Consider the following 16810-nt stretch of genomic DNA (forward strand, 5'->3'; position numbering starts at 1 on the left):
AAAGCCATCTCTGTGAGCCTTCCTGGCTGGCTTGTGCCTGGAGGCGGTGCTGTGCAGGGCAGGGGCGATGGCTCCTGCTACCAGCAGTGCAGGATCCGGTCCCAGGCTCTTACAGCAGCGACGAGCAGCGGCTGCAGCGGGTGATGTGTCTGTGTGCTGGCAGCACGGCTGCTCCTGGAGCCTTTGCTGTGGTGGCTGAGTCACTTTCATGCTTTCCTTTCACAGAGGTAAGCACGTAGGAGATAAATAAACAACAGCAGCCCTGATGAAAGGCTCCCACCTTACTGGGGACCAGGTAAAACTCTGGTAAGCAGCAGGATCACCTTTTTTGTGCTCCCCACTCCTTATGGCCAAGAGGGGCAAAAATCCCACAGCCACAGCCAGTGCCCAGCCCGGTGGGATGGGACAACACACAGCTGCACTGGGCACTATGAGGGTTGCAACACCAAAACGATCCCACAGCACCTCTCTGCTATCTGGGTCTAATAACAGCCCCAGGCACTGTTCCTCCTCTCTTCCAGAGCTACTGTGCAATATGAAAGTGCTGGGCTTTTTTTGAGAAGAAACACCATGCGCAAGTCGATCTCCCGAGGATAAGTAATTATAATGTTGTCTGCTGGTGCCTGTGGGGAACAGCAATGCATTTCTTGGCAGCTCTCACATATTGTTCAAGGCAGATTTCCTGCATAGATCCAGGCACTGGCTGCCAGCCACAAGTGGGACGGAGACGAATGCGCCTGCTCAGGAAATGATAAAGGAACTGAGTGAATGTTTTTGTTTATGAAGCAGCGTCATCTGGAGAGCCATGAGACTCCGTCCAGAGGCAAAGAGTGGAAATCACGAGCAGCTCCTAGCCCATGCCACATATTGGGTGCTGGCAGGGAGAGCAACATGTAAAGGTCCCAGCCCTGCCTGAGGTCCCATCCCAGCCTGGCCACCAGTGGGGATTTAGTGTCAGCCCAACTCAAATATGAACTTTCACCACCACTTGGTTCATTAGGGCACTTTTTATCTGGCCTACTGGGTACTTCTTGCCACCTGATAGTCACAGGCTGAGCGTAAAGCACAAACACAGCAGAACGAAGCCATCACCCTTCCCTGCCTGGTCACTGGGGAATGACCACAGCTGCACGAAGCGTGCATTTGCCAAGCCAGTACCAGAGCACATCAGTCTGCTAACACTCCAAAGGCTCTTAATTCATTGTCACCTCCTGAGTGGCCCTCTTGGGAGCCCAACTGATGGGGGAAGGAGATGGCCAGAAGGATTGTCAGCCACTTGTTATGAAGTCATCTCCATAAAAGTAAAAGGCTTTTATCCACAAAGCCAACCTCGGGAAATCAGGGGAATGATCTTGGCATGGATGAGGCTGAGAGAAAGAAAGAGCAGATGCAACAAAAGCCAAGCGTTACACATAAATCTGCAGTAGACAGAGAAGACCTGTTAGCAAAGATGTACTGGGCAGATTTCAGCAACACACGAGACCCTGGGGTTAAAAGGCTTTTCTCATGTGGTAGATGAGTTTGCAGAGATGAGTCACGATGAGCTTTACAAAGCAAGCATCCTCCAAGCCAGCAAGCTCTGGAGCAGGGCCTCTGGCAACACACAGAATAAGAAGAGGTACCCACCAGTTAATGAATTTTCCCAGATACGCTAGAGACCAGTTTGAACATTTTTATGTAGGGCAATGCATCTCTTCTCTACTGCAGCAGTTCTCCGTGGCATAGACAATGCTCACAAAAGGCTCTTGTACAGTGAGAGAAGCCACTTTCAGGTGCCCTCTTCCAGGAAATGGAGGGAATTGCTCTTCAGCTTCTTGCCTACCTGAAGAGTCCTCCAAACACCGAGCTATTGCATGCAAAGAAAGAAGGGCATCTCCCTAGCTGTGTTTTGTGACAAAAAGGTGACTTGGACACGATCTCCAAGGGTTTCATGTACATGTTGTCCATGGTTGCATGTTGAACTTTCAACGTCTACAAAACCAAGGTGTAAGCCAGTACCTCTACAGCTCAGAGCGAAGTGTCTGTAACTTTTTGGATGTCCCTGCTACTCCCATTGCCATTTTCTGCAGGATAACTTAGATGATTGATCCTTGTTTGCTTTGCTGAATCCCACTCTATATGCCTAGCTCTTCCTAGGCACAGGACTCAGATCAGAGCTGGATAGGGAAACACATGGCGTAACCCCCTGAAATACTCAACCCTGCAGCATTTAAATCCTTTTGCATTCCTACCTTTTTACCTATCTGGGTAATGCATGTTGCCCAGGTAGCTAACAGATCATTACTTTTTGGCTGGCTAATGGAGCAGCATTGATCCAACCATTCTGGAGGAAGAGGTCTTTCTGCACTGATGTTTTCTCTTAAGCTAGGAAGAGGAGATTGGGAAATAGATCTAGAGAAAACTGGCAGGCTTTAGATTACCGTGGGCATTTTCCCAAGCTTACAATACCTCATCATAGCCCACGGAAAATAACGATGAAAAATGTCTCTGTGTGGAAGAATTTTCTGTAATTGATTTTCTGGGACTCAAACACCTGAGACAGAAGGAGAAAAATGAGCTGTGCTCATAACTGGACAAGTCAGAGTTTGATGGTAGATTCTTATAAAAATGAAAGGTTTGATATATTTGAGGTTGATAGATTTCACTCAGAAACATTCAGATATATCTTAATGAACCTTAGAACACTAACTAAAAGAGTTTTTCTGGGTTGCCTCAAAAAAAAAAAAAAAAAAAAAGGCCTGAAAATGAATATATTTTATAAAGAATAACTGTACTGCACATTTGTGTTACTATAGTTTGATGACAGTCCAGGAGAGTAAACTTGGCCTAGGTCTTTTCTGTTCTTTAAGGCAATGAAATATTTTCTGTCTAAGCCTTGATCTCTGCTTAAAGGCTTATCAGGAGGCTAAAGCTGACACCAGAAAGAGAACTCCTGCAAATGCATTGAATGCAATAATAGAAAATCTCCCGAAAACTGAGGCACAGACAGCCCATTTTTGTCAGCAGTAAAAGCCAGTCTTTACAAATAATAACCACAGACAGGGACAGCCTCTAAAAGTCTTGGTCAGACCTCTGTCAGTGTGCATCAGATGCTGAACTATATGGACTAGTCCAGTGTCTCCATGGCTTCAAACAGCTGGTCAGAGGAGCCTGGCCTTAAGGGGTGGCCAAGTCAGGACATCAAAACAGGACGCTACAGAGACTCACTGGACAGTGCAGGTTTTCCTCCTCTCTTGCCCCAGGGATGCGCTAATACAAACTCACATGCATACATCAAACATGCACACATAAGGAAAAGGGAAAGAAAAAGATCTTTAAAAATCAAGACCTGTATGTTAGATTCTTCAGTCAGTCCAGCAAAGTAGTGAGGCCCCAGCTAACTGAGACCTTAAAAAGATGTCAAGCTAGAGAGAACACAGCAGCTGGCCCACATTTTCTTAGAAAAGTTCAGGTTTTTTTTCATGCATCTGGACTGTGCAGGCTAAAGACCAGTGCTCCTGGGCTGCTTTGGCATCAAAGGGGCTGCAGCAGGGACCACGTGGTGTCTCACAAGTGCACTTTGGATACTTCATGTGCACAGCTCCAGCAGCTGAACAAATCACAGGCATATTTCAAAAGGAGGGAAGGGGGAAATTGGGCAGGTCTTTTTATTTCAGGCATTTTTTTGTTGTCGTTGATATTTTGTATCTGTTTTTTCCGTGCACAGTTACTAGATTTGCATGCCTGGAGGTACTGTAGGCACAGTTTCAGGCAACTTCTAAACTTGCTTCTAAGTTCTCTGTTCTGTTCTTGAAGTATTGCTTAAAGCAGCAAGACTACGGGATGACAGAAATGAATAACACCCATTTGGCTCCTGAGAACTTTGTTGCCTTACTTTCACATTGCATTTGTGCCAGAAAAGGTTTGTGCATCTGAGATCAGAGCAGCTCCCTAAGCACATTTTTACCCTGGAGAAGTGACTCTCTGGATGTTACCAGCAGAGAATATTGTGTAACTCAGCAGATCCCACATCACAAAAGTCAGGTGTGAGAAGTCTACTTGTCCATGCCACATAGACTAAAACACCTTAGAGTCTAGAAAGATAAACAAACAAACAAACAAACAAAAACAAAACAGAAAATGCACAGAGGCTGATATGATTAATAAGATGACAGGTAATTCAGGAGAGGTTGCAGCAAGCCATCTTGCAGCATCACAAACAGCTGAGCTGGCCAGACCATAAATCTAAGCAAAAGAGACCTAGCAATATGACTAGGTGCACTTCAGGAGGCCATTGATGAGGTGGGGGAGGCTGGGGCAGGACTTGCTGGGTTTTCTCTTGGGCATGGCAGACTGCACATCTCCCAGGACAATGCAGCTTCCTGCTAGCCCTAGTAGATCTCGGTGGAAAAATCTCATGCCAGCCACTTTCCATATTCACACATGCAATAGCAACACCTTCTGACCACCAAATAGCAATTGAGAAGCAGTGCTAAAGAGTGGAGGGATCCTCTCTTTGAAAGCAAGGAAGAAGGGAAGGAAGAGAGAGGGATTTGGGTTTTTGCAAGAGCAAGGGTATTAATTTGGCTGCTAGAGTGCAAATGCAGGTTGGAATGTCAGAACAGAGGCTGGCAGACAGTTGTGCAACCTGGGAAGTTAAAATTCAGAGTGACAGTGCCATCCGGTCCTGGGGAAACGAAGGAGCTTCTCCCACTTAAGAAACATGCCATTGGAGAGCAGCTGGAGCACTAAAGAAGACACTGCAAGTCTCACGCAGCCGGCCCTGCTGAGAAGAGATGCCAGCGGCCGATCAGCCTTCCTCCAGCTCTAAGTTTCAAAGGACTAACTGTGATCCTCATGTTTTCCCCACGTCTTCGAGGATCAGGGAGGCATTCGGCCCCATTAACCTTTCAGTGGTATGAAAGCTGCAAAGCAAGAGGACAGCTGGAGTTCCTTCCCCTGTACATACCGTCGCTGACCCATGGCAATGTCATTCAAACACATTAGCATTCAGATGTGGTGAGGGCTGACCCAGCCAAAACTTGGAGAAATTATATCAGGATACCTCCAGTAGATTTCCAGCCCAAATTCTCTTCTAGTCCTTTTATTTCTGAGGGAAGAATGGCCTCATTGTGCAGCTGCCCATGAACCAGCTGTGGGAGGAACTCAGGTGTGCTGCAGCCAGCCTGGCTGGTCCATACCCTGCTCTCACCCTGCCATTGTGCTCCTGTGTGGGCTGCCCTCCTTGAACAATGCAGAGGGAACGTGGTGTGCCAGGTAAATAAATAAATCATGCTGGAAGAGCCTTACTCATGAAATGAGCTAAGTCATGCAGCCAGAGAGGGAAGTTTCTAAGAGGAAGCCCCAATTGCCTTTGCTATCCAATAAACACATACAGAGAGAATAGAAACACAAGCTCCCTAGAAGAGCCACCTTTACAGGTGCTTCAGTATTTAGAAGAGCTGAATTGCAAGGGAAAGAGGAAATCAAGCCAAATAAATAGGAATGTATGTAGAAAAATAAATACTCAGCACAGAGCAATTCCAATCTACCAGTTATTCAGATGGTCAAGATCCAGAACAGTTGTGTTGAGCTGGCTTTAACAACGTAAAGGTTAGACCTTCTTGGCTAGGTTCAGCTGGCCAAATTCAGGCATGTGATGCTTTCTGAGACGATTAGGGAGCCTGCCTTGCCTCAGCTGGCCACTCTGGAAGCATCCAGGTTTCCCCCAGGTCCTAGCTGGCTCTGCCAGCCCCACAAAGATATCTCAGAGACTCTGAGGTGTCTGGATCAGCACTGTGCACATGTACATATGCAATGAAATGGCACAACTGGACTGAACCTGTCCTCCATGCTCCCTGTGTAGTAATGTAGAGATGTGTGCGTCTTCAAGGCCTGGCACTGAAGATGGGGGAGGAATCTCTCTTTGGAGATGCATTCTCATCACCATATAGTGAAAATGAACTTATACTGTACCTGTCCCTCTTAAAAAAAATAAAATAAAGACACTTTAGTTGTTCCCGCTTTTATTCACACAAATATACTACTCCAGTACCTCACTCTGAGGTCTTTTTAGAATTTGTGGGAAGCAGAGGGTCCAGAAGTATCACACCACTGACCTCCTTCTGGAACATGATGACATTGCCTCACTCTGTGACATTGCTCCGCTGGTGGTCTGGTCTGGCCTTGCAGCTCTGTCATGCCATAGCCAAGGCAGCCTGGTCTCGTGAAGCAAAGTCATGACAAGCAGCAAAGGGACACAGAGCAGCAGATGGAAAAAGGCCCCAGGACAGGCAGTTTTCCCATCTACAACCCATGGGGTACTTGCACCAGGGGCTGTTCTTCCCCTGGTGCAACTCTTTTGGGTACAAAATGTCACAGGAAAAGGCCTGCTACTGTCTTTTTTTATCTTGTACTCATTCACAGCCCCTGAGGGGAGTGTTAGCACATTGCAATTGCTTTTCCCTATTCTTCTGTCATCTGTGGATGTTTCCATGACACATTTGCCATCAGACCCAGCTGCCAGCCCTGAGGGCATCTCCACCTGGTTAGACATAATGAACAATGGAGGGAGGACATCTTCAGAGGCTGAGGCATTTGGGTTTTACAGAGGAAGGACATGCTCAGGAAAATGTAGCCTCAGCTGTATTTACAGGTTGAGAATACTTGTGGGGACCAGCAGGAAGGCTGGGGAGGGCTGAGGAGGATGGGCTCTACTGGGTTTACATGGCAAGGTTTTGATAGCGGGGGTTGCAGGGGTGGTCTCTGTGAGAAGAATCCAGAAGCTGCCCAATGTTAGATAAGGGCCAGTTTCAGACTGCTCAAAAGGGACCCACTGCTGGCCAGAGCCGAGCCAATAAGTGATGTTGTTTGCACCTCTGTGAGAGCAGATTTCAGAAAGGGAAGAAAAAAATAAAAAATCCTGCTGCACCACAGCAGCTGGGAGAGTGAGGAGTGAGAAAATGTGAGGGAACCATCCCTGAAGGCCCCAAGGTCAGTGCAGCAGGAGGGCAGGAGGTGCTCCAGGCATGCAGCAGCAGTTCCCCTGCGGCCTGTGGAGAGGCCCCTGGTGGAGCAGGCTGTCCCCCTGCAGCCCATGGGTCCCACACGGAGCAGATCTCCACGCTGCAGCCTGTGGAGGAGCCCCTGGTGGAGCAGGTGGATGTGGCCTGCAGGAGGCTGCGGCCCACGGAGAGCCCCTGCAGGAACAGGCCCCAACAGACAATGCTTTCCAGACTGCCCTTTATTCATTTATCTGGTTCTTCTAAGCTAAGGAAGGTGTGGATCCAAAACCTCGCAAAACAGAGAGGGAGTTGGGCCTGGACCATCAGCATTCCAGGAGAGTGCCCCATACACTGGAGTGCTATTTTAAAATCCGGCACCACCCTAAACCACAACAGGCTGAGAAACCCAGATCTGCTAGTGTGGATTACGCATGCTCCAAGGACACCTAACATCTCTGGAGATCCAGCAGAGATCCAGGGCTGAGGAGGCGCAGGAGTCCAGGAAGACTGAGCTTCTCCCACCAGACAGCTGTGGGTACATGCCAGAGTAGATCCAACCTCTTGGGCAACAAAAATGAGGTGCCTCCGGAGTGTGTGTGTGCTCAGCATTAGACAGCAGCACAAGCGGAGAGTTGGAGTGTATGGCAGCACAGTGCTAGAAAAATTTCTGAACATGTCATACTTTAAGCCCCAAAACTTCATTTCAATCTAGTTCCCAGCTATGGATCTCTTCCTGGTCCTGCCTTGCTGCTTCCTGGGCCGGATGGTGACATATCATGGCATTTCTTATATTGCAAAGTTTCTGCTTTCTATGGGAATTCAGTACTGATATTACAGGCAAAAATAAAACTAACCGAAAAAGGACCTGCTCCAAGAAGTATCTTGGCTTTGTAGGTGAAATCTCATGGCTGAAATGAGTAAATAAGGGGAATCTTCCAGCTGAGCTGCTCTACTTTCTGTGTGTGTGCATGGGTGCGCATGCCTGCATGTGCATTTTTACTGGAACTGTTCTCATCTTCACTGAATATTTTACTATGTTCAAAAGCATAATTTGTAAAGGCCTGTCAACAGTAGGAAACAACACATGTATTTTTAATTCCTGTGCTGCACTAAGAATAATTCACTTGTCAGATGCCACACCACTCTCCTGATCAGCTGGTTCTGTAAATACAGAGAAAGTTCATCCTATGCGCACAGAAAATCCCTGAGTCATTTCTCTCTATGTTCTCATTCATCTGCCCCATGCTCGATCTGTGACAAGTGGTAGGGCTTTGGACTAGCTCTGCCATCCAGGGATTTATGCCATCAGGCATAGGTAGCAGAATATAAATTCTCTAGCAAAATATGTATTAATTTATCATAGAATCATAAAATCATAGAATCATAGAATATCCTGAGTTGGAAGGGACCCATAAGGATCATTGAGTCCAACTCCTGGCACCACACAGGTCTACCCAAAATATTAGACCATGTGACTAAGTGCACAGCCCAAATGCTTCTTAAACTCCAACAGGCTTGGTGCAGTGACTACTTCCCTGGGGAGCCTGTTCCAGTGAATTACTTTATTATGTGAAAAGTGAAATATTTTATTAACTGCTACTACCACTCCTACCCACATGGTGCCTCGATAGACTGTGCTGACATGGTAAATATCCTCTTCTCAAGCCCTCTTGAGGTCCAGGTAGGTGTGAGGGACACGCAGAGGCAGAGCGTTGTTGACCCACACAAGCAAGAGTTGTGACCTTGCACTCCCTTCCTACAGCAGAGGCTGTGTCTGGCACAGGCCCTGGCCTGCACTGTGACAGCTTGTTCATCTGGGCTGGTATATTTAACACAAACTTCAGTCCTGTCTTTTGATCCCCTGCATCAGGCATCTACAGTCCAACAAACACCTTGGGTGGAATTCCTCTCACCTGACTGCAAGTACCTGCAGTGTAGGTACATCCATCTTGGCATTTGGGCCCTCTGGGCAGGTCAAGGAGTTCAGGTTTTACAGCCATGGAGTCGAGACTGTAGGCTCTGAGGTCTGTACAGACAATAAAGTCAAGAATAGTCTCTTAACACCAACATAAGGTTGGATGACTATAGTCCTTTGGCTGCAGCAGGACACAGGGTGCAGACATTTACTCTGTAGATGTCTAGAGTCATGGGAGTTGAACCCTACCCTCAGAAGTCCACATATCCCACTTCTGGTGGGAGTCAGCACGCCTGTGCTCTTTGAGGCACTGAATCCCCCCAGTCCTGGCTGGGACCAGCAAACTGGGGTCATGGGGATTATGTCCATTAAGATGACTTGAGGACTGGGTATGAGCTAACCTGAGTGCCAGAAGCACTGCAGTCACATGTGCACCGTCCTGGCCTTGAAATGCCTGTGATAGGGGCACTCCCTACCATCCAGCTCTATCAGGAAGATTTGAAGCCCCTTCCTGTCCCATCTTCCTTACCAATACCACTGTAATAGTCACTAACAGGAAACAGGGGTGCCAGTACAGGCACATTCCCTGCCTCTAGCAATACCCACTTCTTGGCTTGCACTGGTTGCTGACTTTTATCCTCAGCTCCCACCAGGATCAGGAAGGCTGGTCTCACTAATCTCAGTGGGCACTGGATCAGACCTAGTGCACATTCTTGCACAGCAGCTGTTTCTGGCCCTGGGCTGGTTGCATGTGGAATGGACAGCACAATTTCCATGTTTTATAAAAATTACTAATGAAAAGCATGGAGGGGTTTAGGGATTTCTTTGCCTGATTTGCATTTGCATAAATGACTGAGCATTTTAATAAGTGCAGCACTAAAGAGTTTCATATAACTTATATCTTGCTCTTTTCCATCCTTGTAAATTCGGGTTGGAAAATGAGATGAATCTCATTCTCAGGCTGGGTCCCAAGCCCCTTCCTTCACTGGGAGAACAGACTTAAAGCGTATGATTTTTAAGCATTAGCAGATGAATGGGATCCCTTCTGCTGGCTTTGGGGGCTTTGGATCTGGCCCTGCCTCGCAGGAGGGAAAAATCCAGGGGTCCACTCCCCTTCCTTGCCCACCTCCCTGCTTTCTCCCAGGGAAGCATGCAGAAACTCGCCCTGCCATTTCTGGCTCCTGTCCCCCCGGGGCTCTCCTGACTCTCTCCGTCCCTGGGAGGCTGCTGCACTCTCTCTGTTTGCCCTCTCAACTCGAGCTCGGGGAGCGCAGCAGCCAATCGGGCAGCCCGGGTATCCTTCATCAATCTCCCTGAGTGTCTTCGGGCTCGGCTAGGAACATCCACATCACTCCTTTTCTCTCTCTGCAATGACCTGAAGCTCCAGCTCTGCAAGCAGTGATCAGTCAGGCATAATGCAATGCAGGGCAGCCCGGAATAATCTGGTTGGCATCCGAGGATGTATATTCACGGAGAGGCTAAGGAGTGTGTCAGCATTTAGTTTCAGTTTAGCTGCACTTTTTCTGCAGCACAGAGTCACAAAGTCTCCGTCTCCTCCTCTGGATTGGGACTGATTCTGCACTGGGATCCTCTGCAAAGACAAAGTTTTCCTCTCTTGTTATTGCTGTACCACCATAATCTACCAAGATGTGTGACTGCTTTCATCTAGTTCTTCCTAACTGGCCAGGATCTCCAGCCAGTGGTGGGCTTACATTTTCTATACTTTTCTGTATTCTGCTTCTGCTTTTCTGTGCTCTGCTAGCTGCGAATCAACCGCCGAGGCAAACCCTGCAGCTTCTAGGGTGTGGCTTTCTCTGATGCTGCATGAATCAGATAAGGAAAAATAGTGTTAAGAAAAGCCTCCTCTAAACTTTCCTCGGTGCCTACATTATGCTGAAGCTAAGCTTGGGGAAGCCTTTGACTTTGTATACAAATTAAATTCAGTTGTGCCTAAATTAACTGTTTCAGATTGCATGCCTTAATTCACATGCTTGCCCTTCATTTCTCGTAGCGATTAGGAAGTGACTGGCAGGATATGGTGCATGATACAATCTACCTGGCATTTTCAATAGCTAAAAGCTGTGCTGCATAGTGTGTGTTTGCAAATTCAATGTGTCCTATGCTCTGTATTCAATCTGTTGGCTGAACAATACAGCACTCTGGAAGAAGGGCATTTTTTTTTCTTGTGTTTCCCTACTGCAGAGCAGAAGGAAATTAGAAATCTAACCCCTCTTTTAAAGGGGAAAATATATACATTTGAATGTAAAATATTGCTGTGTCAGAACAGTGATGACTGCAGTAATGAGTCAAAAGAGTAATGAAAACCAGTTCTTAGCTGGCAGAAGCATATCAATAAATTAAAACTCTGTTCTTTAGTTTATGCACAGATTATCCTGTTTTAAAATAAGCAACTAGTAGTCTTAATGTTGTCTACAAAAATGCCAAGAATCTGAAATTTCTACAGTATCTTTTTTTTTCTTTTTTCCTAAAATATACCAAATCTATGTTTATTTACATTCTGCAATAAATTTACTCACTATTTATTCTGGTAGAAGAAGTTGTTATCTACAAAAAACAGTCTGTAAACATTTTGATAGACAAAAAGTGGAGAGTATTTTTTTAAATATGCTTGATTATTTCTGCTTTTCTGTAGTAAATAATTTAGGATTATATTTTCCACAACAATGGAAAGTCATAGATTGCTTGCCAGACTCCCAGTAGACAAAGTAATATCTTACTGCTTGAATTGCCTTGTTGACATGAAGGAGCCAGCTCAAGGAATAAGTCATTTCTCTCCACCCATCGAAAAGATACAACACAACCCTCTGGTGCTTACCTGGTGTTTAGATTAGGTAATGGAATTGGTGCAAGATCATAGCAAATATTTTAGGGCTACACCCAGACAGTAATTTCATTTGATTTTCTCAAAATATACTCAATGTAAGTTTTGGGGGAAAGATTTTCTTTCAGCACCATTTTCCTATTGATTCTCTGCCTGCACAGGTTTATTTATTTAGAAAATAAACTAGTTTAATGGGTTTTACTATATTCCACATCAGAGATGTGTTGTTGGGACTTCTAGGTGCTACCTGATAGAAACAAATAAAAGCTTAACACTAGCAGAGTGCTCCACATCGCCACCCTCCAGGCTTTCCCCAGCAATTAGCAAAAAGCCTTGGGTATTTGTTGCTCAGGAAACAGCATGCTCCCATGCCACAAACATGGGTTGGGATCTCTCTGGTACCAGTTTTCCAGCAGTGTGAAAGGATGCTGTGGTGGGTCATGGGCAAGGGGAGCATCCCGGTGGCCATTGAGGGCCACGCTGGGAAGGGAGGCGGCAGGGAAAGCCGGTTGCATGCGAAACTTGACAGGCGTCTGTTTTCCAAACAGTTATTGCTGATATTTCTTGCCAGTGGGTTATCATCCTCAGAGGTCAGGGTGTGGCAGGGAAAAGCAGGTCTGTTTTTCTCAGACAGGTAGGCTGGCTGGCTGCCTGGAGCATGTGATGTGAGTTTGGGAAAGCCTGCCAAGTCCAGGAGAAAGACAGAAGGGGTTTTAGCCTGGCGATGAGGCAGGCTCATCTGAACAAGGGTGGGGAAAAACCACACAGTGAATCCCACATCAAGAAGCGCATACTAAATCCCTTGTTTCCTCCGCAGCGTGGAAGGGAAGCTTGTTAAAAATAGGCTTGTTTCGTAAGCTGCTGTCTCTTCTGGCTACGTTCATCTGCCCTTGCATTAGCTGACTGTCATGATAATACAGGTGGGAAACAGATAAACAAAAATTTGCTAGTTTTCCTTATTAGCCAGGCAAGCACAAGCTTGCACTCAGACCTGACATCTGGAGGATGCTGGGAGCATTCTGCAGTTGTTGATGAACGCCGAGACAATGTTTTCCATGGATAATTTTTGAGTCAGAACAACAAATAAGTAGGAGAAGAAAATGTCTGCATCAGCAAACTGTGATAATTGGCCAAATCCTAAAATATAAAGGTTTTAGCACAAATGTTTTCTATGCTTGCTCTTTTTCTTATTTGGGGCCCGGCCTAAATTCCCGGAAAGTAATGGCAGTCTTTAAAAGACTCAGCTCAGTGTCTCACTTGAGAAGGTTTGTATGACCTCCTGATGGCCTCCTTATGGCCACAGGACTGGAGCATAGGGTCAAAACAAGATACATACTTTTGGAGTTTGCTGAATGGGCATTTGGACCACAACATTGCTGTTTCTCAGGTGCCAGATTCATCTTTGCACTGTGTGAGAACAGCACACATGTGCTCTCATGATATAGGTCAGAGCTGTGAAAATCCATGGGCAGGACTCCATTGCAAGCTGAGACATTCAAAAAACATTAACAGCTCAAATAAATCCCTTCTTCTCTGCTATTTTATCTGTGATGGTAAAGACACTTTGAGGGCTGGGTGTCCACTCTGTCTTAAGAGCTGCTGAATGCGGCACACAAATTTAAAGGACCCAAGACAAAATGCCAGCGGAGCTGCAATTTTTCTTAGAAATTTTCTCAAGATGTTTGTCTACGAGCTGCAACGGCGTCTACTCCAGCCCCATTAAAAGAGAGAGATAAACAAAACCTGCAGGAGCCAGGCTCCCAGCATGGGCAAGGAGCAACCTCCCTGGCTCTCGGGAGAGGCTCTGACCTGACATCCCACCCTATTTTATTTTCCCCATTTTTTCACTTATTTCAGCCAGTGTAACGTTAGAATGACTCAGGCCGTTTCAGTTTCAGGGCATACGTCAATGTGTCTAAACTCACTGTCTGTCTAAAAAAGCTTCCCAAATATAAGCTCCTTCTATCCATGGTGACACCAAAATAACTGCGGTACCAGCAGGGACTGAAAGAGGATCTGATTCACTTGGCTCTGGCGGAGAGCGCCCTGCCAGCACGGTGAATCAGGCGCAGTAAATTGCATCCCTCTGGCTTCTCTCTGTTCTCCCTCCCTAGAGCCATCTCACGAGTTTTTATTTCTGGTTATTAATTTCTCACTTCTATGTCCAATGGGTGCACACCAGCTCTTTTGGTGACATAGAAGCGTCGAGTGGAAAAGAAACATCAGCATGACAGAGTCCCACAGGGAACAAGGCTCTCTTTGTCCATCCACAGGGCAATAAACCGTGCTGCTGTTCTCCATCTAACAGCGAGGAATGGGGATGGTATGTACCCGATAGAGGCACAGCACGTTGTGTTTGCCACCGCTTCTGATTCACGAGAGGAACGGACATGCCCTGGGAGCAAACCAAAACCGTCTGAAAAACATGACTTTTCTTGACTGCTGCATTTCAAAACTACAAGGAAGAGACAGAGAATTGGCAGAGGTCTCTTCTGCAGGACCCTTGTTATTGTGTGAGAGGTGGAGGAATGTGAAGCAAAGGCCAGAGAGAGCCCCCTGCCAGCTCTTGCTGCTCGCTCTGGTGAGGGCTATCGATGCTGGGGATAAATGACACACTCGGTTCGATGTGGGGACTTGCTGCCAAGACAAACAGCCAGCAAACAGCCGGGATGCACTTGTCCATACAAAGGTGCGGCGGCACAAGAAGCCTGGATACCGTGTCCCATTATCCCCATCAATACCCCATCCCTACCACAGTCACCTCTGGTAGCCTGAATCCCTGGGATGCTCGGGGCTGTGATATTTAGTGGTGTGGTATCCCCATGGGTTTTTGGCTGGCAGTGAGGTTGCCAGAGGGCTATTTTCACCCTGCTCCCACTTGGAGCGCACCTTTGGGGATAAGGTGGTGGTCAGGAGGGGCAGGGGAGGGGATAACTGCCAGTGTTGCTGCCACAGAAAAGGCACCTGGAGCTGTTCCTCCTTACAAGGGAGCTTCATCCACCCTGTCCAACCCACGCTGGAGCCCATTCATCCTGGAAAACGAACGACACCAATCTATCAAATACCAAAGGAATAGCCATCTCTCAAGGTTACATCCCTGTCTCTACGTCAGCACAGGCAATTACATAACTTTACTTGGTTACAAGATACAGATGAATTTTAAAATGCCTTCAAGATCCTCATTTTTCTAGGCTTAACCCTATGGGCTTACTAAATAGTAGTATCTATGGACCCAAACTTACTGGCATAACATCTTCGTTGTATGTTGAAGTATCTTTGAGGCCATAAAGGTTGCACAAGTCTAGCCTTTCATTCCTGTTTCTCCATTAGTTTCTTCCTCTACAAACTCTGCTAGTCCATGTGCCGGCACAGAGCCTCGTCGTGTGGACAGCAGCCAGGTCTGAGGTTAGAGTAATTAGTCCTGGCTGTGCTTGCAGGGTTTTCTTTAGTACAATTGCACCATCAGATTTCTATCTGTGTGAGTTCCTCTGCCAGAACAGGCTGGAAAAAAAATATGTGTCCAGTTGGTAAAATTATTGTGGGTGAAATATTAGTAAATTTATGCTGGCAAAGTCATTGTAAATTATAGCATGTACTCAATGCTGCACATAGAATACGTAAAAGAAAAGACACAAAACTGCTTCACCTCCCTTTCACCACCATAGAGTTTTCCATCTCACCTCAACATGGAATTTTTCCTATGAAATGCACAGGTGGGATGGACCAGTGTATTAGCTCACTGTGAGAGCACACCTAGGCACCAAAAAGAAATAAAGGGAACAGCCTTATATGCTTCATCATTTTCTTAGGGTGCAGAAGGCAGATGCACTGAATAACCTGGGAATTTTTTCCAAACTCATTCTGTATTCCTTTTTTTTAAAGTTCGTGACACGCAGCACGAAGCAGCATGCTTTAACATACTGCAGGAGATGTGCTATGAATGTGCATGAATACAGAACAGACCAGGTTCCCTACGCTTTTGTTTTCAAGGTCTGTTCACACTGGAGCAGCGCTCTCATTGGACTGATGATCAACGTCAGTAACTCCCACTGAGACTCAGCAATAGTATGAAAGGGGTGAAACCACACCAGACTCCTCGGGTATTGCAAATCTTGCTGTCACTGCCTGGAAGAGGAAATGTGAGAGCCCTCAGTGAAGCCAGTGCCACTACATGGGGTGGTTTGCCCCAGAAATTCTCATTTGAGAGTATAGTTTCCATTCTGTAAAGGTCTCTACTGCCACATTAACATAATAACAAGAAAGGATTCTTCTACTGACCCCAAATTCGATACAGCTTATCAAATTTTATTCTGTATTACACAGAGAAAACTTAGCATTTTTATGGTACCCATTTTCCCAGGGGATCAGTGTTCTGGCAGCACAGAGACAAGATATGGGTGCTGTTCTGTTGACTCCTATTGCTGACTGTGAGTTAATATAATCGATGGGGGACTTCACCACAAAGCAAGGCTGGACCCTTGATATGTGCCTTTGAGAACATTGCTTCCTTCTCAGTGCCTCACCCTGAAAATGAATACCCTCCTCTTTATTGAGCTCCTATATTTAATTAATGGCTGTAAAGTATCTGGAGATAGTAGAAGTAGGGACATTGTGCAAGTCTGATGATTCATATCATCATTCCCAGGCTATGGTCTCTCTTTGATATTAGGAACAACAGCAACAAAGATGCTGACGGTGGTGGCATTGGTTTTGGCTCCAGCTGTTGGAATGTATAGTCACCTCCTATCTTACAATCCCAATTACACCTGCAGATTTACCCTAGATTCACGCTAGCCTAACTGGAAGAGGTAGTTGGGCCACAAAAAGCCTTAGTAAGTGGGGGATAAAGCAAAGATTAGGAAAACAAAAAGGACTAGAACAGAAGGTATGGAAAAAGATGAAAAAAGGTGAGTCTCAGCAGCCAAGTGTGAAGGAGCTGGAACCCAAACTGTTTTAAAATGCAGAGCAATTGGGGATCTGGACCAACAGTCAGAGTTTTTGAGCCTTCAGCAGCTGCTGTCTGTATTACAGAGAAAGGCCAGGAATCTTAATGAGAAGAGAGAAGCAGTG

The sequence above is a fragment of the Cygnus olor genome, chromosome 5 (assembly GCF_009769625.2).
Source record: "Cygnus olor isolate bCygOlo1 chromosome 5, bCygOlo1.pri.v2, whole genome shotgun sequence".
Classification (NCBI taxonomy): Eukaryota; Metazoa; Chordata; class Aves; order Anseriformes; family Anatidae; genus Cygnus; species Cygnus olor.